Below are 25067 nucleotides of genomic sequence, written 5' to 3'. Positions count from 1 at the left end.
AACCTAGGTGTTGTGATAATTGCGTTGTTTGCTCTATAACCTGTTAGTTCATATGTCTTGGCACTGTCATACATAGGCCTAACATCGAGACAATAAGACACAGTGGCAAAATAAGTTCAACCACACTTTGTTTCATCACAAAACTGGAGAGCAACCCCTGTCCGGTGAAATTCACAAAGCATATTGCATGTAACAAACAGTTACATGATCTAAAGCATGCTCAAGCAAGTTAATGTTTTCAACATTTTCGTACCACTAAATAACTATTGATTTAGAACCACGGAGAGTTACCGCAAGTTGCAAAGAAAACAGGAGCTGCCTCCACTATTCCAGCACCATTTCAAATTGAACATTTTAACAACATCAAATCACCTATAATTAGTGTAATACAGCGACAACTAAAAGATACCAAAAACGATTTAGTCCAATCAGAGTAAGCTAAATATGATGTGAACGTCCATGGTTCTGATTTGTGTGTGTGTGTGCTGCTGATTCACCATACTTGTAGAGACACGCCGATGCCATCCTCCTCTCTTTCATGTTGACGAAACAGTCTATGACTCTGTCATACAGTACACGCTTTTAGTTTTTGTTGAGCTAGGCTACCTGGCGAAAATGCTTGCTAACTAGCCTAACTTCCTTTCATGGGCAACATTACCCTTCTGCGTCTATCTACATATTGAACATCCATCCTCTCAGGCTAGGGGCAAAATGTGTGAATTTACAATTGAAGTCGGAAATTTACATACACTTAGGTTGGAGTCATTAAACTAGTTTTTCAACCACTCCACAAATTTCTTGTTAACAAACTATAGTTTTGGCAAGTCGGTTAGGACATCTACTTAGTGCATGACACAAGTAATTTTTCCAACAATTGTTTACAGACAGATTATTTCACTTAAAATTCACTGTATCACAATTCCAGTGGGTCAGACATTTACATACACAAAGTTGACTGTGCCTTTAAACAGCTTGGAAAATTCAAGAAAATGATGTCATGGCTTTAGAAGCTTCTGATAGGCTAATTGACATCATTTGAGTCAATTGGAGGTGTATCTGTGGATGTATTTCAAGGCCTACCTTCAAACTCAGTGCCTCTTCGCTTGACACCATGGAAAAATCAACAGAAATCAGCTAAGACCTCAGAAAATAAATTGTAGACCTCCACAAGTCTGGTTCATCCTTGGGAGCAATTTCCAAATGCCTGAAGGTACCACATTCATCTGTACAAACAATGGTACGCAAGTATAAACACCATGGGACCACGCAGCCATCATACCGCTCAGGAAGAAGATGTGTTCTGTCTCCTAGAGATGAACGTACTTTGGTGCGAAAAGTGCAAATCAATCCCAGAACAACAGCAAAGGACCTTGTGAAGATGCTGGAGGAAACAGGAACAAAAGTATCTATATCCACAGTATATACGAGTCTATATATCAACATAACCTGAAAGGCTGCTCAGCTAGGAAGAAGCCACCGCTCCAAAACCACCATAAGAAGCCAGACTATGGTTTGCAACTGCACATGGGGACAAAGATCGTACTTTTTGGAGAAATGTCCTCTGGTCTGATTTACCATAATTTTGTTTTGCCATAATGACCATCATTATGTTTGGAGGAAAAAGGGGGAGGCTTGCAAGCCGAAGAACACCATCCCAACCGTGAAGCACGGGGGTGGCAGCATCATGTTGTGGGGGTGCTTTGCTGCAGGAGGGACTGGTACACTTCACAAAATAGATGGCATCATGAAGAAGGAAAATGATGTGGATATATTGAAGCACCATCTCAAGACATCAGTCAGGAAGTTAAAGCTTGGTCGCAAATGGGTATTCCAAATGGACAATGACCCCAATCATACTTGCATAGTTGTGGCAAAATGGCTTAAGGACAACAAAGTCAAGGTATTGGAGTGGCCATCACAAAGCCCTGACCTCAATCCTATAGAAGATTTGTGGGCAGAACTGAAAAAGCGTGTGCGAGCAAGGAGGCCTACAAACCCGACTCAATTACACCAGCTCTGTCAGGAGGAATTGGCCAAAATTCACCCAACTTATTGTGGGAAGCTTGTGGAAGGCTACCCGAAACGTTTGACCCAAGTTAAACAATTTAAAGGCAGTGCTACCAAATACTAATTGAGTGTATGTAAACTTCTGACCCACTGGGAATGTGATGAAAGAAATAAAAGCTGAAATAAATCATTCTCTCTGCTATTATTCTGACATTTCACATTCTTAAATACAGTGGGGATCCTAACTGACCTAAGACAGGGACTTTTTACTGTGATTAAATGTCAGGAATTGTGAAAACCTGAGTTTAAATGTATTTGGCTAAGGTGTATGTAAACTTCCAACTTCAACTGTATGGTTGGATCAGAATCACCATTATAATCATTGGCCAGTACGGAGAATGAACCCTTTCCTGCAGTGGGCTAAATCAGGTTAACACAGCCAGTGAAATATCAGGGCGGCAAATTCAAAAACAACAAAATGTCATAATTCAACTTTCTGAAACATACAACTATTTTACACCATTTTAAAGATACACTTCTCCTTGATGTAACCACATTGTCCGATTTCAAAAAGGCTTTACAGCGAAAGCAAAACATTAGATTATGTTAGGAGAGTACATAGACAAAAATAATCACACAGCCATTTTCCAAGCAAGGACATGTGTCAATAAAACCCAAAACACAGCTAAATGAAGCACTAACCTTTGACGATCTTCATCAGATGACACTCCTAGGACATTATGTTACACAATACATGTATGTTTTGTTCGATAAAGTTCATATTTATATCCAAAAACAGCATTTTACATTGGCGCGTGATGTTCAGAAAATGTATTCCCACCAAAACGTCCGGTGAATGTGCACATCAATTTACAAAAATACTCATCATAAACGTTGAGAAAATATATAACAATTATTTTAAGAATTATAGATAGTCTATTCCTGGATGCAACCGCTTTGTCAGATTTTAAAATAGCTTTACGGAGAAAGCACATTTTTCAATATTCTTAGTACATAGCTCAGCCATCACAGTGAGCTATTCAGACACCCGCCAAGTTCGGGGCAACCTAAACTCAGAATTAGTATTAGAAATATTCTCTTACCTTTGCTGATCTTCATCAGAATGCACTCCCAGGACTGCTACTTCCACAATAAATGTTGTTTTTGTTCGAAATAATCCATATTTATGTACAAATACCTCAGTTTTGTTCGTGCGTACAGATCACTTACCCAAAGGCATAACGCGCGAGTGCGGAACGAGATACGAAAAGTCAAAATGTTCCATAACCGTACTTAGAAGCATGTGAAACGCTGTTTAAAATCAATCTTTATGGTATTTTTAATGTAAAATTGCAATAATATTCCAACCGGACAATAGCATATTCATTCAAGAAGAAAAAGAAGGAACGGCGTGACTGCGCATGTCCAATCCCTTTGTTGCCAGGCAGACCACTCAGTAACTGAGCTCCTATACTCTACCCAGTGACAGGAGAAGGCTCAAACCACTTTCTGAAGGCTTTAGACAGCCAATGGAAGCCTTAGGAAGTGCAACGTCACCCCACAGACACTGTAGCTTCGATAGAGAATCAAAAGAACTACAATTCTCAGACTTTCCACTTCCTGCTTAGATTTTTCTCAGGTTTTTGCTTGTCATATGAGTTCTGTTATACTCACAGACACCATTCAAACAGTTTTAGAAACTTCAGAGTGTTTTCTATCCGAATCTACTAATATGCATATTCTAGTTTCTGGGCCAGAGTAGTAACCTGTTTAAATTGGGTACGTTTTTCATCCGGCCGTGAAAATACTGCCCCCTAGCCCAGACAGGTTAATTCCAAAACCAACGGTATCAAGAAAATAACAACTTGGGTACAAAACCCGACATGCACCAGTCCACATGTGCACAAGCACTTACAAACAAACAATACCACATAAAGACATGGGGGGAACAGAGGGTTAAATACACAACACGTAATGAGGGAATGAAAACCAGGTGTGTGGGAAAACAAGACAAAACAAATGAAAAATGAAAAATGGATCGGCGATGGTTAGAAGACCGGTGACGTCAACCGCCGAACATCGCCCGAACAAGGAGAGGAACCGACTTTGGCAGAAGTCGTGACGAGGCCACTAGTCATTTGACTGCAGGAAAGAGCTATGTAAAACCACAAGTCCAAATACCTATCTCCATCCATGGCTTATTTAGGAAAGGGACAATTTTAGCTAGCTAGCTAGCGACCAGAGGACAACGACATGAGATGCAGCAATCATCTTTTTCTGTAAATTCCATTTAGCTTTTGATGTGATGTGATTGGTGTGAAACCAAAACCAAACTGGCTTCCCTTGACATTTTTGGTGCGCCAGGACCATTCACAGTCGAGCTAACTCAGTTTAGCTCAATGCCTATTGGCTATTATTTTATCATTTTTTAAACAAGGGAGGCTAAATGTTTGAGGGCTTCCTTTGCATTCAATGCTATGGGCATCAATAATGCCACACTCTTTTTGACCAGACAGCATCAGATAGATGGGCTACACATACAGAGACAGAGGGGTGCTGTTTCGCTTGCTGGTATCCTTTCTCAGGTGAGATACATTCAGCCTCTTGCAAATTTTAGGACTATAATGAAATGCAGAGACAATAAAGATTAATTATTTTACATGTTTTTGTCTTTTTTCCTTCAAATTCTTTGGAGGGAAGCATAGCTTCCCTTGGTATCCATGAATACACGCCACTGGTAGTACCTCATCTGTTGTCCTTTTGTTTTGTACATTTTTCGGTATATTCTTCGTGAAGTAGGCTACGGGAGTTTTGTAATTTTTTCCACCTTGACGGACATCTGGAATCTATCTATTTGGGATTTTCGCCTCCCCCTGGCGTGGGTAGCTGACTCAGCCTGCACGCTTTTAAAAGTTTTAACATTGGCTGGACCCCAGCCATTAATCTGTAATTCTCTGCTATCTCTTTGCTTTGATCTTGGATTATGTTTTAGTTATGTTGTCTTAGTTGTGTTCTAGCTGGCCTCCAGTAGTTGGACTCTAGCTTGCCAACCGTAACTGTGGTGGTTGATTAGGGTGTCCAGGCTAATAGCTAGTTGGCTAAATAGCTGACGTTAGCTGGCTGACTAAGCTTGTTGACAAAGATAATTGCATATAGCTACAATTCTTTGATAACTGGTTAGATGTCAAAATGTATTTCCCAAACTTTGGTTTACTTTAATGTAGCTGTATCTAGGTGTTGATCGCAACTGGCTGACTCATGTACTGCTAACTTAATGTTAGCAGGGTGGTAGGGTTAACGTTAGCAGGCTAGTAGGGCTAACGTTAGCAGGCTAGTTGGCTATCAACCTTGCAAGTTGATTTGTAACAATAAATTCATAATGTATTTGCTTGTACGTTGGCTGACTATTAAATTGAAACCAGTTGTAATGAGTACAAACTATTGAAGGTATTTCAGTTGGAGTTTACATTATAGGGAATAGGCTGGCTTGCCGGGTCCTCCATGTTACATCACCCACCCAGAAAAACATTTTCTAACTTTGGCATTCTTCGGAATTCTGATCGGTTTTATGTAATAACTTCAACAATAGGTGTAACTTTGCATTAGGACTTTTGCTGGGTATACTAATGCAAATTCATATGTTACATGTGGTTACATTTATGCTACCCTTTAAGAGGTTCAGCTTGTCTCTGACCTTGAGTGGAGCCTCTCCCATGAACCAGAGGGCGAAGGAGGGAGGAGGAAGAAAATATGTTGATTGAACTGCATTAGTTATTTTCTTGTTACGTTACCTGGCAACAGGTGATGGCAGACAAACAGTCACGGCAGAGAGTCAGTCAGTGTCATCAAGGCCAATAGTCAAAAGTCTTTGTCAAACTGCAACCATGTTGTTGATTCTAGTATAATTTACCTGATTCTGCTTGAAATATATGGTTCTCCTTTCTCCTGGCCTTTAGGGGGTTATTGTTGAAATTATTGTCTGTAAGAAGATTGCTGTCGCCCTGTTAACAGTCACAGTTTAAAGAAGTGTAGATACTACAGCAGCCAGTGATGTAGTGTTTTCAGACAGTGTTTACAGTGGTAGAAATGTAAGTATATTTGAGATTATTTCAACTGTGAAATTTAGAATAGCACTGTTGAGAGCTTTAGGGAAAACATTTACATATCAATGACCGTGTTTTGGCACTTTAAAACATTATGAATTAATGAAATTAATGAATTAATACATGTTTTGTGTCAAATTGCCAGTTAGCAACCCCATCCCTTACAAGGATTAATTGACACATACCACAATGATTCACAGTGATAATTGTTCTATGCAGTGCGCACCGTATAAAGAATGAAAATAAAAACATACATAAAAGTAGATAAGGTTATCCAAGCAATAATAATAAACCTAGAGCAGTAAAAATAATACAAATAAATACAGAAAAATTAAACGGAAGGCATTTGTATTTATTATGGATCCCTATTAGCTGCTGCCAAGGAACCATTACCACATATCAACAGTACAAAATCCATGTGTACTGTACATGTGTGTATAGTGCGTATGTTATCGTGTGTGTGTGTGTGTGTGTGTGTGTGTGTGTGTGTGTGTCACGGTTGTTGTATGAGAAAAATACAAGCTCTCTATGGTCTGGACGTGATAGTACACCCCCCCCAAAGGTGCGGACTCCGGCCGCAAAACCTGAAACCAAAAGGGAGGGTTGGGGTGTGTGGAGGTGTCTAGTGTTGGTGGCGGCTTTGGTGCAGGACGAAGAACCTTCTCATCCCGCCTCCTGCATCGGAGGCGGTTCTGGTGCGGGATAAAGAACCCTCTCATCCTGCAAACCCGCCATCATAGGAGGTGGCTCTGGTGCAGGATGAAGAACTCTCTCATCCTGCGAACCCGCCAGCATCGCTGGTGGTTCCGGACCTCCGACCGTCGCTGGAGGCTCTGGACCGCGGGCCTTCTCAGGAGGCTCCGGACCGCGGGCCTTCTCAGGAGGCTCCGGACCGCGGGCCTTCTCAAGAGGCTCCGGACCGCGGGCCTTCTCAAGAGGTTCCGGACCGCGGGCCTTCTCAGGAGGCTCCGGACCGCGGGCCTTCTCAGGAGGCTCCGGACTGTGGGCCTTCTCAAGAGGCTCCGGACCGCGAACCATCTCAGGAGGTTCCGGACCGTGGACCGTCATTGGAGGTTCCAGACTGTGGACCGTCGTTGGAGGTTCCGGACTGTGAAACGTCGCCGGAAGCTCTGGACTGGGAACTGTTGCCGGAAGCTCTGGACTGGGGACTGTCGCCGGACTAGGCAGGCGCACTGGAGGCCTAGTGCGTGGAGCCGGGACAGGTGGCATCGGACTAGTGACACACACATCAGGGAGAGTGCGAGGAGCAGGCACAGGACGTACTGGGCTGTGGAGGCGCACCGGAGACCTGGTGCGCAGAACCGGTGCAGGATATACTGGACCGTGAAGGCCCACTGGAGGTCTGGAGCGTAGAGCTGGCACAACCCGTCCTGGCTGAATGCTCACTTTAGCCCAGCAAGTGCGGGGTGCTGGCACAGGACGCACTGGGCTGTGAAGGCGCACTGGCGACACAGTGCGTAAAGCTGGTGCAGGATATCCTGGACCGAGGAGACGCACCGGAGACCAGGAGCGCTGAGCCGAGCACAACCCGTCCTGGCTGAATGCTCACTTTAGCCCGGCAAATGCAGGGCGCAGGCACAGTGCGCACCGGGCTATGAATGCGCACTGGAGATACGTCACCGCATAACAAGGTGCCTGACTGGTCACACGCTCCCCACGGTAAGCATGGGGAGTTGGCTCAGTCTCAACCCTGACTCCGCCAATCTCCCCATGTGCCGTGCCCCCCCCCCCCCACCCAATTTTTGGGGGGAGCTGCCTCTCGGGCTTCCGTTGTTGCCGTGCTAGTTTCTCGTAGCGTCGCCGTTCTGCTCTCGCTGCTTCTCTCTCCTCCTTCAGATGGCGATACTCCCCGGCCTGCCTCCAGGGTCCTTTCCAGTCTAGGATTTCCTCCCAGGTCCATTCCTCCTGACCACGCTGCTTGGTCCTTTTGTGGTGGGAGATTCTGTCACGGTTGTTGTATGAATGAGACAAAAGCGCAGCGTGCGTATCATTCCACATATTTATTTATCTGTGAAACTATGCAAGACATACAATAAACTATAAACAAAGAAACAACAAACAGTGACGAAGAGGTGCAACATACACTAACTCAAAATAATCTCCCACAAACACTAGTGGGAAAAACAACAACTTAAATATGATCCCCAATTAGAGACAACGATGACCGGCTGATTCTAATTGGGAATCATACAAAAACCCCAACCTAGAAAAAAAAACCTAGAACACAACATAGAAAATTTAAACTAGACAAAAAACCCAACATTGAAAAAAGAAACTAGAACCAAACATAGAAATAAATAAATTAGACAAAACCCCCCAGTCACGCCCTGACCTACTCTACCATAGAAAAATACAAGCTCTCTATGGTCAGGACGTGACAGTGTGTATGCATGTGCCTGTGCCTGTGTTTGTGTTGCTTCACAGTCTCCACTGTTCCATAAGGTGTATTTTTATCTGTTTCTTAAATCTAATTTTACTGTTTGCATGAGTTACTTGATATGGAATAGAGTTCCATATAGTCATGGCTCTATGTAGTACTGTGCACCTCTCATAGTCTGTTCTGGACTTGGGGACTGTGAAGAGACCTCTTGTGGCATGTGTTGTGGGGTATGCATGTGTGTCCGAGCTGTGCGCCAGTAGTTCAAACAGACAGCTCGGTGCATTCAACATGTCAATACCTCATAAATACAAATAGTGATGAAGTCAATCTCTCCTCCACTTTGAGCCAGGAGAGATTGACATGCATATTGTTAATATTAGCTCTCTGTGTACATTCAAGGGCCAGCCATGCTGCTCTGTTCTGAGCCAATTGTAATTTACCTAAGTTCCTTAAGGGGGCACCTGACCACACGACTGAACAGTACTCTAGGTGCGACAAAACGTGTGCCTGTAGAACCTGCCTTGTTGATAGCGCTGTTAAGAAGGTAGAGTAGCGCTTTATTATGGACATACTTCTCCCCATCTTAGCTACTGTTGAATCAATATCTTTTGACCATGACAGTTTACAATCCAGGGTTACTTCAAGCAGTTTGGTCACCTCAACTTGCTCAATTTCCACATTATTTATTACAAGATTTAGTTGAGGTTTAGGGTTCAGTGAATGATTTGTCCCAAATACATTGATTTTAGTTTTTGAAATATTTATGACTAACGTATTGCTTGCCACCCACTCTGAAACTAACTGCAACTCTTTGTTAAGTGTTGCAGTCATTTCAGTCACTGTAGTAGCTGACATGTATAGTGTTGAGTCATCTGCATACATAGACACACTGGCTCTACTCAAAGCCATTGGCAAGTCATTTGTAAAGATTGAAAAAGTAACGGGCCTAGACAGCTGCCCTGGGGAATTCCTGATTCTACCAGGATTATGTTGGAGTGGCTTCCATTAAAGAACACCCTCAGTGTTCTGTTAGACAGGTAACTCTTTATCTACAATATAGTAAGAGCTGTAAAGCCATAAAACATACGTTTTTCCAGCAGCAGACTATGATCGATAATGTCAAAGGCCGTACTTAAGTCTAACAAAAACAAAGAGAAGATTCAAGTGTGAGAGATATAGGCCTACACACAATCTATATACACTAGCGGTCAAAAGTTTTAGAACACCTACTCATTCAATGATTTTTCTTTATTTTTACTATTTTCTACATTGTAGAATAATAGTGAAGACATCAAATATATGAAATAACACCCCATGGAATAATGTAGTAACCAAAAAAGTGTTAAACAAATCAAAATATATTTTCTATTTGAGATTCTTCAAAGTAGCCACCCTTTGCCTTGATGACAGCTTTGCACAATCTTGGTATTCTCTCAACCAGCTTCATGAGGTAGTCACCTGGAATGCATTTCAATTAACAGGTGTGCCTTGTTAAAACTTAATTTGTGGAATTTCTTTCCTTCTTAATGCGTTTGAGCCAATCAGTTGTGTTGTGACAAGGTAGGGGGGTATACAGAAGATAGCCCTATTTGGTAAAAGACCAAGTCCATATTATTGCAAGAACAGCTCAAATAAGCAAAGAGAAACGACAGTCGATTATTACTTTAAGACATGAAGGTCAGTCAATAGAGAACATTTCAAGAAATTGGAATGCTTCTTCAAGTGCAGTCATAAAAACCATTCAGCTCTATGATGAAACTGGCTCTCATGAGCACCACCACAGGGATGGAAGACTCAGAGTTACCTCTGCTGAAGATACGTTCATAAGAGTTACCAGTCTCAGAAATTGCAGCCCAAATAAATGCTTCACCGAGTTCAAGTAACAGACACATCTCAACATCAACTGTTCAGAGGAGACTGTGTGAATCAGGCCTTTATGATTGAATTGCTGCAAAGAACCCACTACTAAAGGACACCAATAAGAAGAGACTTGCTCGGGCCAATAAACACAAGCAATGGACATTAGACCGGTGGAATTTTGTCCTTTGGTCTGGAGTCCAAATTGTAGATTTTTGGTTGCAACCGCCATGTCTTTGTGAGATGCGGTGTGGGTGAACGGATGATCTCCGCATGTGTATATCCCACCGTAAAGCATGGAGGAGAAGGTGTTATGGTGTGGGGGTGCTATGCTGGTGACACTGTCTGTGATTTATTTAGAATTCAAGGCACACTTAACCAGCATGGCTACCACAGCATTCTGCAGTGATACGCCATCCCATCTGGTTTGGGCTTAGTGGGACTATCATTTGTTTTTCAACAGGACAATGACCCAGCACACCTTCAAGCTGTGTAAGGGTTATTTGACCAAGAAGGAGAGTGATGGAGTGCTGCATCAGATGACCTGGCCTCCACAATCCTCCGACCTCACCCAAATTGAGATGGTTTGGGATGAGTCGGACCGCAGAGTGAAGGAAAAGCAGCCAACAAGTGCTCAGCATATGTGGGAACTCCTTCAAGGCTGTTGGAAAAGCATTTCAGGTAAAGCTGGTTGAGAGAATGCCAAGAGTGTGCAAAGCTGTCATCAAGGCAAAGGGTGGCTATTTATTTCACAGTTTTGATGTCTTCACTCTTATTCTACAATGTAGAAAATAGTAAAATTTAAAAACAAAACTTGAATGAGTAGGTCTTCTAAAACTTTTGACCGGTAGTGAATTACGTGCCTTTTGCTATATATCTGGAGCTAAATATTTGTATAATTTAATTATAAGTCACCCTTTTCATTTAATTCCAGGCTTCATAAATAAATTCTGCTCACTGAAAAACACAATGGCCCTAACAAGTTTCTCCTCATCGCTAAGCCACATAATGCCAGGGTCTACTTGATCTGGTGGGATTTCTGGAATAAGGACAATCCTATATTGTGAATCCAATGAAACCTTATGAAACCAAAGGCTTTACTTTAACATCTATTGTTTTTCCCTTATGGAATTCATACCTAACACAATGTGGATATTTATTTTTCATTGAAAATGACAGCTGGTACCATGATAATGCCCCCTGTTTCATGCACAGAACAGACAGAAAAACATTTAGAATTTTGCATTGTGATGCATTGATGTATCACTGCCTTTGTGCAGGATATTGGTCAAGTCATATTCCCGTGGCAACTACTCGCCATAAAAAAAAAATGGGGGAAGAAAAAATGGAGGCAGGAAACAGCAGGGGAGGTGTAGATACGTGCTATTTTCTTTAGGAGAGTCAGTGTGAACTCCAGTAATCTGTTTTTCTTGTGTAAGAATAGAAGGAAGAAAAACACTCCGCAAAACAGTTAGCACTTGCTCTATTATACCCACTGTACACTCTACAAACATTCCTCAACTTTCCTCAACTTATATCTCCTTATAACCAAGCAAACTCCTAGACTATGCTTTGATAAAACTGTTGACAGCCCCTCACTTTGTGTATATAAATGTTAAGTGCATTTGTGTGAACCTTTTCCATAATACAGTCACCTTCATTTTACAGAATAAGACGTGGCTTTTAATGTTACATTGTTATCCCCACAATGCTTTTTTTTAAAGTGTTCTTTTTGTTAGTCAGTGTCTCCTACAGGGCAGAAATGTATTGATTCAAGGCTGTGCGTGGTATTAACATTGCAATATGTATTGAAAAACAGGCCTGAATAGCCCTTAATGACATTCATTCCCATCTTAAAATGAAAAGCTGTTCTTTGAGTGCATCATTCCAAGCTGTAGTCTACATTCAATAGGTAGTCAGGGTTCTTCATCCATATAAGAGGGAGCTGTGTTATTGTGGCCGTGATAGTGTAGAGGTAGACTAGCCGTGTTTCAGTGCTCTCAGAGCAATACGCTTTATCGTTCCAGTATCTGTCATAGGCTACCAAACACAACATGACCAGATGTAACATCTAGCACTAAAACCGCGGCTGCTTGATCATCCTTATCAGTCTAGTACACAGTGGTCCTGTAGCAGATAATCTGTCTGGGTCAGGGGAAATTACAGCACATATGTTTAGTATAATACTGTACACTCATTATATAATACAATATCGCATAGAATTACAATGACTTATCTTCATGATGACTCACATCAACTAATAACAGAAAACAAACATGTTTGAAACATGTTGAATTTTTCATTCCGCAGTATGCAACTATGGATTCACATGGAAAATTATAACATGAAGTTTAGTGGCTTCCTATTTATTTAATTGAAGTATCCAAATCAAATCAAATCAAATGTATTTATAAAGCCCTTCTTACATCAGCTGATATCTCAAAGTGCTGTACAGAAACCCAGCCTAAAACCCCAAACAGCAAGCAATGCAGGTGTAGAAGCACGGTGGCTAGGAAAAACTCCTTAGAAAGGCCAGAACCTAGGAAGAAACCTAGAGAGGAACCAGGCTATGAGGGGTGGCCAGTCCTCTTCTGGCTGTGCCATATCCAATATTTCTAGGTTGTAACTATTTTGCATAAGTGAATAAAAAACATGACTTGTATTTTTATGTGATATATGACTATTTGTGATCTATTAGTGTCGATCTATGTACACCTAAAAAATTACACATATGAAAAAAAGAGAATAGAGCAACAGGATTGTCCTTGACCCCACTTGATGCTCAAAGAGCATTTCATGTTTTCCCGGGTGACTTTTAGGGTTTACCGGAGTTTAATGTGCCATTTAAGAATGGCAGCTGGAAAAGTGAACAGGAACATGTTTAACGACCTCACAAGAGCCCCTAAAGCTGGGACCGTCTCTGAGTCTCTGACCACCTCATGCAAACACACACACACACACACACACACACACACACACACACACACACACACACACACACACACACACACACACACACACACACACACACACACACACACACACACACCCTTCTTCTTAACCCCCTGAATATTCCCAGTGCTTGCCGTAGACTAGTCGTTTATTGTTCATTTGTCGTACATTGTGTCTCGTTAATTATTGATCGAGGCAACGTTTAAAAAACGTAAATTAGATCATAATAGAAGGGCTTGAGTCAGGGGATTACTCTGTGAAAAGTTGTGCTCCAGCAACATAGTGTCCAGTAGTTGAGGACAGCAATGGGTAAGATGTGGCCCTTTTCTACAGTATTGTAGTATCAATGATGAAAATACAGTACATCAATTGTCCTACATGTTTTGGGCATAGGCCTATATATTTTGCACAGGAAGAGCACATCTTAAAGGAGTTGTCATAAGTATTCCGAGAAGATTCATTTTGTCATAAAGAGGACATACAGCTCTGCTCTACGAGTCTGCTCTCTGCAGATGTGTGCAGGTCTGTAAAATGTGTGTCTGTTGAGGATGTTGTCCTAGTTGTCCTTGAGATACACGCAGACATATTCACTCCCACACACACATACTTTACATACTATACACTATAGATCCTCTCGCCCAGACACACTCAGTAAACAACATATAGAGACACACACAGACACACGCACGCACGAACCCACACACACACAAACGAACATAGACAAACACACACAAACACTTTTGGGACTGTGTGTGTGTGTGTGTGTGTGTGTGTGTGTGTGTGTGTGTGTGTGTGTGTGTGTGTGTGTGTGTGTGTGTGTGTGTGTGTGTCTGTCTGTCTGTCTGTCTGTCTGTCTGTCTGTCTGTCTGTCTGTCTGTCTGTCTGTCTGTCTGTCTGTCTGTCTGTCTGTCTGTCTGTCTGTCTGTCTGTCTGTCTGTCTGTCTGTCTGTCTGTCTGTCTGTCTGTCTGTCTGTCTGTCTGTCTGTCTGTCTGTCTGTCTGTCTGTCTGTCTGTCTGTCTGTGTTTTCGCGTGCGTGCGTCTGTGTTATTGCGTCTGTGTTCATGTGTGTGTGAGTCATCAAAGCTGACAGCTGGGTAAGTGACACAACCCGGGGCCCTACCATCCAGATTAGACTGCGGCCCCGGGGGCCGCATATTGTCTAATAAGTTTAGCATTAATTGCTTCCCTTGGGGACGTTTAATCTTGAATTAATGAGTTAGCAGGGAACCTGAACACTGGATTAGCTGGGAGGAGCAGAGGAACATTTTCTGTGACACATAACTCCTGCTCGTAGCATGATAGGACTTGTTTTTGACTGTCAGCACTGCAGATGCAAACTTAAAATGTCAAAGTGTTAAACTTGCCATGAATGTGACAGTAACTTACAGGCAGCAAATTGGCAAGTAAGTTACTTTATTTCATATTGTAGTACACCTATTATAATCTTAATACAGAATCAAAGCAAGTACTGTGTAATGACACATATACTGTATAATTTCCAGAAATAACGTTGCATGGAATTTTTTAAGCTCTATCAACTTTAAATTACAAGCTATCGTAATTTACACCAAATTTACTTTGACTAAGTTAAGTCAACTTTACAGTTTGTCAGTAAAACCTACAATTTATAGTTTGATCAATTTAGGTTTCAGTAGAGATAACTAGCCTCCATTTCCAAATTACTCCTTATTTTCAATTAATACAACTTACTATCAAGTTAAGTAGACTATATACACAACAAGTGTACAAAACATTAGGAACACCTGCTCTTTCCATGACATAGACTGATCAGGTGAATCCAGGTGAAAGCTATGATCCCTTACTGATGTCACTTGTCAAATCCACTTAATCAGTGTAGGATTAAGGGAGGAGACAAGTTAAAGAAGGATTTTTAAGCCTTGAGACAATTGAGACATGGATTGTGTATGTGTGCCATTCAGATGGTGAATAGGCAAGACAAAAGATTTTAGTGCCTTTGAACGAGGTATGTTTGCAGGTGCCAGGCGCATCGGCTTAAGTGTGTCAAGAACTGCAACGCTGCTGGGTTTTTCACGTTCAACAGTTTCCCGTGTGTATCAAGAATGTTCCACCACCCAGTTGACACAACTGTGGAAGGCATTGAAGTCGACATGGTCCAGCATCCCTGTGGATCGCTTTTGACACCTTGTAGAGTCAATGCCCTGACAAATTGAGGCTGTTCTGAAGGGAAAAGGGAATGCAACTAAATAGGAAGGTGTTCCTAATGTTTTGTACACTAAACAAACCTAAACAGTAAAATAAATCATGTATTTTTTTTACAGTAACTTACTGGCAGCTAGTTACCTGTAAGTTACTGTAAAAAAAGAAATATATTTTTTATAGTGTAACAATGATATAATGAACACTTCAGTAGGGACCTTTATGCTCCCATCTGTCTCTTGCTCGTGTAAGCTTTTTCACCAGTTTCAAAACTGGCAGTGATGTCAACCAACCAACATAACACTAACTTTAATGACATTCTCAGTACTGTTACAGAAACGTTTTACTTGTAACTTTTTATGCACTGACTAATTGAAGTCTCTGGATAAAAGCGTGAGCTAAATTACCAACATGTAAATGTAACAATTAACGATTGCAAACCATTCTGGGTATTATTCAAATAAGCTCTGACCCCCAAAAATAAGTTGAAGTCATCTGAACTTGACATTTTTAGGCAATACAGCTGTTATGTTGCTTCAGTAGATTTGACTTTTTTGGTTGTGAATTTCTAAATTGAGTAAACACATTGATCTTTGTTGATTCAACTTAATTATACAAATAGACAATTAGACAAGTTGAAGTCATCTTAACTTGACATGTTTAGTCAATACAGCTGTTATGTTGCTTCAGTAGATTGTTGTTGTGAATGTATAAGTTGAGTAAACATGTAGTTCTTAGGTGATTCAACTTGATTTCATAAGTTAAGACAATTTGATAAGTTCTGGTTATATAAACTTGATGTTGTTTTGTCAACACAACTGTTTCAGTTGTTTTGACTTTACGGTTGTGAATTTCTAATTTGATAAACACATCGTTTTTTGGTAACTTGACTTGATTTAATACATTTTGAGTGAGTTGAAGTCAACTCAACGTAAAAATAATTGTCAACTCAACAAATTTTGCAAATGTAGCTTACTTGGCTACATAAAATGAATACTTTTGACTGAATCTCCATATATATTTTTTTTACAGTGCAGTATGATGCTTTCACAATATGTTACTGTTGATAATACTCCAAATGACCATATACATTCGTTTTCCGTTGCAGTGTAGTACTCAGCCATCATGTCAACAATGTTTGGTCACTAAATCATCAGAGTTACATAGGCTAATGGAATCTTGTATGTCTTGTATGGACATTTGTAAGGGGTAAAAATCTTACAGAATCAATAACTCAAGTGTTCCTCCTCTTTAACGTTTATTGTTCTGCTTGTCCGTTTGCCATTACACGCACACACATGCACACACGCAAGCAAGGACACACACACACACACACACACACACACACACACACACACACACACACACACACACACACACACACACACACACACACACACACACACACACACACACACTAGACAAAACGCCCTGCTGACTTTGAAGCCCTGCGACCGTCTTGTCCATCCTTTCAAAGAACTGTCCAGAGCGGCGAAAAAGCCCGGCCATCAGCTCTCCTCTCAGAACCTGTCCATCACTGTCAATGTAGATCAGTGGTGCAGAACTCTGCCTGTCTCTCCTACAGTGCTAGTCCCTGCCTGCCCGACTGGACTTGTGCAGTCCAGCCCTCATATCGCTGTCAGGAGGCAATGCCTGACACCCTGCTGCTGCAGCTGATTCCAGTTTGTATCCATGGATCGATGCCAATGATCTGCCATTGTCTGTGGTAGTGTGCTGGGAGTGCAGTACTAGGAAGAAAAAGTGGAAGAAAGTGGAGAATGGGGTGGTGCAGCACTCGAGGTATGTGTCATAATGCGTGTATGATGGCAAGCTATCATAATCTTGATATCATATGCAGGCTATCATGGCTTTCATAACAGACAATGACAGATGACGTGACAGTATACATGAATACCATTCCCTCTGAGAGAGACGGGGGGACGTGAGTCACACACACAATAAGCAGTGAGGCTCTTGACTTCTCCCAGTTGAATGAGCAGGACAGAGAACCATACATGATTCTATTCTATGATTCTATGATTCCGCCTGTACTGACTGAGCATAGAGGGGCCCACTGCTGTTGCACCACATGTGCGAATTCCATCGTTATAGCAGGGGTTTCCAGAGAACTCTTCCAGAGAGCTTTCAAACAAACCACAACAGGCGGCAATCCCAACTTCTCAACCTCCCACTGAGAGAGCCGGGGACAGCCAGTGGAGAACTGAGAGCTGGGATTGGAATTTAATTATAGCCTGAAAGCCCTCTCTCTCCTTCGCTCCGAGTCCAATATGGGAGAGAAGGATGAGGGATAGACTAGACCTGGGGGCTGCCTCTGTTTGTGTGACGGATACGAAGGCCGGGGGAAACCACTCAAAACAGACCACTGAGACGCTCAGCCTGCTAAATGGTGTTTGAAAACCTTGACAGACTGACAACCTGCTTGACAGGCAGACAGACTGACTCATTCAATGCAGTCCAGATTTATTTCATTAACTCGTTCAATCATATTCCAAACGAGTGCAAAAATTCACTCTCTCGATTTCTTAGTTATAACAGTCTGTTCAGTAGCTTGAGTAGTAACATGAGTTTGATTCTGGAATATGTTCGGCACTATAGAAATAGCCTGCCTACATGATATGGCATTATTCTATCATTATGTTAGATTCTTTGCTTTTTAACTGATAAGAAAATGCACATGGATTCCCCAGAACTGTCTGGGAAGTAGCGTGAGTTTGATGGTGCATTCTGGAAGATGTATAGAACACTTGCCTGTATTGTATAGCAAAAAAATATTCAATCACCATGTTAGATTTAGTGCATTTTAACTAATCAGAAAATGCACAAAATGGACCCTCTTCTTTCCTATGAGTTTTTACCATGAGTTGGAGTGCTTGACTGAAAGATATATACTCGGCAGGAATTGTGTGGGAATAGATGATGATGGCGTTATTCCATCACCATATTAGATTCAGTGCTTTTTAACTGATAAGAAAAATTCACAAAGATCGTGATAAACGACTGTCAGCCATAGTGTGCGAGCCGAAGGAGTAAATTGTTATCTCCTCAGATTAACTACCGTATAGATTTACTGGACTATTTATCAGTTTTTCTCTGCTGAAATACATCACTGAGGGACCTGAGATTTGTGGCGAAAAATCAATCTGTCTTTTTCCACATTGCTGACCATAAACGCAATTCCCTGGTGTCCCCTCTCCAGGAACAGGGATGGACTATTACAGGGGAACCTATGGCCTTATGATTGGATTCAAAGCTGCTCTGGCTGACACATCAAGGGAGGTTCTGCACAGCATATTGGGCCAGACTGGCAGCAGAGCATGGAATCTGGAAAGTGAGTTAAAAGTCAAAGTCATGGGCCTGCTCCCAATCCATTGTGTACAGAGCTAGGGCAGGGCAGCTGACTGACTTGACTGAGGATGAAAACCAGACTGGGCTCTCTGTGGTCCCATATGGCTGCTGAAGAGAGAATCCAATCTGTTGGACTGCTGGCTCTTCACCGTTGCATCACTCTTCTCATAGGGGATACAGGAAGCGTCTGCAGAGTTCCCCTCCAAAGATAGACGTGATAGGAACATCGAAGGGCATACATTTAGAATGTTGAGGGTTGGGCGGTGTTGTTGTTACTGACAGAGGAAGAGAGCTGCTTCTGAATGACTTTCAGGCTTTGGTTCTGTATGGGGCTCCTTTCAAGGAGGGTGGTGCGCTTTCAAGGAAGGCGGGGTGGTGGGTCACCCGCTAGCACACAAATCTAGATGGAGGTCACTGCCAAAGAATTCCAAAATCCCGATCTGCTGGCCGACAGGAAGGCTGCAAAACTTTCCCCGTGTAAATAATGTCAGCAAATCACCCCCCTGCACAACGCTTTTATAAAAATCTGGATGTGTTTAGACCAAGACAGCCATGAGAATATGAACTGCATGTCTTTTTCTGTTATGGTTCTTTAAATCTCCTCAGCACCGTTAAAACAAAATACCAGAGTCTGTTCTGTCAGGTACAAGGCAAACAATGGGCATAGAGGATGACGTCCACTGGAGGGTGGGGACTAACCTGTCAAGCCTTGATTGGATTGGCATCAAGCGTCATGCTAATATAACTTTCCAAACCGTTTACCTAACAAATTGTGAACATAATTTCCAAATTCTCAGACCTCCATCTATGGATTTGGACAGTGCTGTGGTGTTGAACTTTCCACCTCGATTCTTCACTGTCAAACATACCGGAGCCTAGCCAGTAGACTTGATGAATAGGTTTTAATGCTTCGCAGCGTGGGTTCTATGGTCGGATTTGCATGGGCCAGTGGCCCAGTGCCACGGACCACAACTAGCTGGGAACCCAGTATAGAAGGCTGTTGGCTGAGAAGGTCAATGTAAATTCCAAGGTGGATTCTCTTCTTCGCCAATCCCAAAATGAAACTTTCTTTGCTGTACTGAGAGATGGCTGCGAAAATACCTGTAATTGATTAATGTTGCTGACATGTATAGTCTCCCAGTGTTAAAGACGACTTCACCTGTTTTCTATTCATTTGTGTAATCACACTCCTCCAAGTGTCACATTCCACCCCGTTTTCAGTTTCGGCTCAATTCCACCATTCCTCATATCCAATTTTATGACACATGCAATCTCTTTCTTTTGAGCATGATTACTTTTTTTCCCCAGGAAAGGTGTTATCCACCAGATGTTTCATCTTCACTCCTTTCACATCGCCGTTTTGGTTTTGAGATTTTGAGATGTAGCTTCTAAAGATGTTGTCAGAGTGTAGCAATGTAAAGTGATGTTGGGGATAATGCGGAGGTGTTCAGAACCAGGAGAACGTTCCACATAAGACTGGCTACCAGAACGGCCACTGTCTTTGCCTTTTAGTCCTACTACAATATGGCTGCTTCTACATCTGCAACTCTATAGAACTGGAATTGTTTTGTACTGTAACCAAATTACAAGCCAATGTAATAGACCAACATGGGTGGCCCTTTTTCCACCTCCTGGGTCTTGATTTAGTGTTCAAAAGAAGCATGAGTTATTGTGTGTATTGTGTATCCAAACTCCTCCTCCTCCCCCACTTCTGCCTCCTCCGTCTCTACAAGTCTCTGTGTCCAAATAACTGAACTGATACCCCCTATAAATAACTTACAGTATAAAAGACAACACTAGTAAAACATTGGAATATAAAACAATGAGATTAGTGTTTAAGAGTGAATACATGACACTACATTGTAGCTCTTTCAAATAGATTAAATCATTTAATTTCACCATGATATTTTTGGCATATCATTAACATCCTGCTCAAATATTGTTGAGGAATCTTAAGTCATACAATACAGTCGTGTTTGACCTAATTATACAAATGGCTTTCAGTATGTTTGCAAAACATTATGGCAACACACCAAGTTCACGTACATAGTTCTCGTTTTTTTTTCTTGATGAAAATACCCTGTGAGTTCAGCTCTAAACAAAGTGCAAACTAAGGGGGCCAGTACACAGATGACATGTAGGGGCTGTGACATGTCATCATGAATGCTAGTATTTAACCCGGCACTCATTGCGACTGACTGGGCCGGCCTGGACTGCTGTGGCAGTCGCTAAGTTTAATTAACTATCTGGAAACTATTTCAGCCCTGCCAAGTTTCTGTCACTTCAGGTATGTCTCCATTTAACGCTGTCTTCCATTCTATGTATAGTGGGCTGGCATGGAGTCAGAATGCTTTTCCGCTGTGAGTAATTATAACGACAGACCGTGCCAGGGATGTAATAACAAGGCAAGGTGAAAAAATAAGGAGATTTCTCTTAGCTAGTTCTTGGAAACATTGTATGTTTTTGGCACTTAAACTGTGCCATGACAAGCACTGTCAACAAGGGCATCCATGTGCTGGAGGCTACAACTGGGTCACGCCTTCTTATTCTGTAGCCTGTGAGGATAGGCTATACAATTCTCCCACTTCTTCAACCTACATTAGTTCCAGTTAAAATGTTATCAGTATTTGTCAGACCCATTGGTTCAAATATTATAATTTTTCCAAACACTTTGGGCATTAGATTGAGCCTGCATTGAGTGCCAGATGGGCTCAGGTTTGAACATTTGGGACTATTCCATTGGTTCAATTGCACCAGATAAGCTCAATCAAGCACACATCAAGTATTCCAAAAGAGAAAAAATACTATTTGAACCCAGGTTTTATATTTGTTGACATTATCACCAGGCTCTGTAAGCACAGCTTTCCAATTTCATCACCTTCTTCAAGAGTATAAATAATATTTCTGTTGCCATGTTTTCATTGTTACCAATTCTTTATCTCCAGAAAAACTGTGCCACACCACAAAGACATTGACTGTGCTTTACTGTGGCTTCCTGCCTTCCTTTACAGACCTTCTTCTTCGTTTGTCTTATTAGCATAATCAAACATTTATGTTTGAAATACAACTGTCATATCGCTGTTATGTATTGTTCATGCGTGCCATGTGTAGATGTTATCACATCTGTTGAGGCACTGTAATTTTGCGGCATAATTCATTGGGGACATCAAAAGCTTTTGTTCTCTATGTTAAACAGGGCAATGTTCCTCTCCACAGCCGTTTCATATCCAACTCTGTTAATTGGCACTTCAGGATGGATACAGGAAATATGCCACCAGCCGACACAATGCATGGAGATGTCATATTGTCCAATTCATCAAGAAATATACATGTATGTAAATATTACATTTTTTTATTGCCTAACTTCATCTTGATAAAGTTCAATGCAAAAACATGTTTTCATAGTGATATTAAATAGTGGTGTAATGTTTATTTCACTATATTTACATATTGTGTTTAAATTAGGTATCAATTATTATTTCATCTTTAATTTGTGGTTAATAACATTTGAACAGATGAGAGATACAAAGTATATTGAAAGCAGGTGCTTCCACACAGGTGTGGTTCCTGAGTTAATTAAGCAATTAACATCCCATCGTGCTTAGGGTCACGTATAAAAATGTTGGGCAGGCCTAGTTGCCTATTATATTGGCTACCATGACTATGCTCCCATAGGATGACAATGCTCCCAACCACAGGGCACGAGTGGTCACTGAATGGTTTGAAAAGCATGAAAACGATATAAACCATATGCCTCCTCAGTCACCAGATCTCAACCCAATTGAACACTTATGGGAGATTCTGGAGCGGCAGCGTTTTCCACCACCATCAACGAAACACCAAACTATTGAATTTCTTGTGGAAGAAGGGTGTCGCATCCCTCCAATAAGAGTTCTGAAAACGTATCAACAGCGACCCTGGAGCAATTCTGAGGTTGGCAACGTTACATAAACCTATTTGTCTGTTGTGCAGCAAGTCTTGGCATGGGTGGTTTTTATTAGACAGTAATATTATTATCGCTACATTCGACTCCAGAAATTAAAATAATTAGCACAATGCATATTTTAGTACACATTGCTGGCCTCCCAGATTAAAAAAAACATGATTTCAACAAGATGGGGCCTAGTGTCATAACTCTGTACATGCAGAACACCGTAGGTGGGGGCTTGTGGTACGGAGTTAGTTTGGTATATGGGGTGGAATTGATTACTGCCATCAAATTCCAAAATCAAAAATCCTCTTTCAAAGTGAGTGAGTACAGTACTGCGTGTGAAGCATTAGTCATGTTGACTGCGGAGTCATAAACAATATTTTATAGCTGTGAGGAGATGTGTGTCCGTTAGCATGACATCTGGGTTTTAATTCTGAGAGGAAAAAGACCCATATCTGCATGATCCTACTAACACAAGCCATCTGAGGAGAATACAGATGTCTGTCTTTCTCGTTAAACCTCCTCGAACAACATAGCAAGGCAACGCTCTGTAACCCATCTATCTCAATGCTCTAACCTTTGTTGATTAAACATGTGTTTTCTTAGCTCTGTTTATACCTAGTTCTAACATGCATCCTTAGTCCTGAACTTGTCCACATTCTGATTGTGCACCACATTTTTTGACAGGTGTAGACGATTAAAATACGCATTCTGAACAGATTCTTACCTAGATCAGTGTAAACGGCAAGATCAGGACGAAGGACGCATGTCTGCTTTTCTTGTCAAAGCCATGCCGGGAGTGCGTGTGGTCTACATTGTGTATCTACTGAGCACCTACAAGGGTGCTGGACTGTAAAAACAAGGGGCTGGATTCAAGTCATTTCAAAACCTTGGGCCGGATTCAATCTGTATCGCAGAAGTATCGCAGAAGATTCACATTAAAATTCAAAGGTAATTTCCGATTGAGCCCACATATGCCGAGTTAACCGTGAATGCAGTCTCCGTGAACGCGGGAACATTGAAATGTAAAGACAATCGAGCTGTAACGCAGATCTTCAGCGATACGGACTGAATCCAGCCCAAGGTTTTGAAATGACTGTAAGCAATTTCTAATTATTTGAAATCAGTAATAAATAAACACATTTCACACACCTATGAAGAAATGAAATGGAAATGAGAGGTATAAAAAGAACAGTAAAATATGGCTTCTTAGAAAAGATTGATATGTCAGTTCTGATGAATGTGGTGTGTGTGTGTGTGTGTGTTTGCACATGTGACTGTACGTGTGTGTGTGTGTGTGTGTGTGTGTGTGTGTGTGTGTGTGTGTGTGTGTGTGTGTGTGTGTGTGTGTGCGTGTGTTTGCACATGTGACTGTATGTGTGTGTGTGTGTGTGTGTGTGTGTGTGTGTGTGTTTGCACATGTGACTGTACGTGTGTGTGTGTGTGTGTGTGTGTGTGTGTGTGTTTGCACATGTGACTGTACGTGTGTGTGTGTGTGTGTGTGTGTGTGTGTGTGTGTGTGTGTGTGTGTGTGTGTGTGTGTGTGTGTGTGCGTGTGTTTGCACATGTGACTGTACGTGTGTGTGTGTGTGTGTGTGTGTGTGTGTGTGTGTGTGTGTGTGTGTGTGTGTGTGTTTGTGTGTGTGTGTTTGCACATGTGACTGTACGTGTGTGTGTGTGTGTGTGTGTGTGTGTGTGTGTGTGTGTGTGTGTGTGTTCGTGCGTGTGTGCGTGCGCATGCGAATGTGTGGGGAATAAGTAACTATGTGGAGTGCAGTCATTTCAGAGGAGAGATAAGGGCTAGGATTGATAGGTCGTATATTCAGCCGATGCGTGTGTATCTGTGACTCGAGACGACTTCATTGCATGATCATGGGATCTTTGGGACTTATTATCATCACTCATTTTAATGAGGTAGCAAGCGATAGGGCATCTAGAGCGCAAAGGGTAATGTGTCACAGCGAGAGTGTACAGAGCGCCACAACATGGTTTGTTCCGGAATTACAGCTACTTCTAACAAGACTGCTAAAAAGACCCACTCAACACAGTCTGAGTGAGGGAAGAAAGGTGCAACATACTCTTTCATACAACTGTCATTGCCTGGGTTACCAATCCAACTCCAGGGCCCTAGCAAAAAGGAATGATGGAAAAATAGCAACGGCTCACTATCCTGTATATGCAGTATTCCCATTAAAATGAGCTTCCATCATTATCAGTACCTACAGTAGATTTGAAGATTTTGCACAAATGGCATGAACATTACTCTTTAAT

Source organism: Salmo salar, chromosome 03 (assembly GCF_965601325.2).
Source record: "Salmo salar chromosome 03, fSalSal1, whole genome shotgun sequence".
In the NCBI taxonomy this organism is placed as follows: domain Eukaryota; kingdom Metazoa; phylum Chordata; class Actinopteri; order Salmoniformes; family Salmonidae; genus Salmo; species Salmo salar.
Note: the sequence above shows the minus strand (reverse complement) of the source record.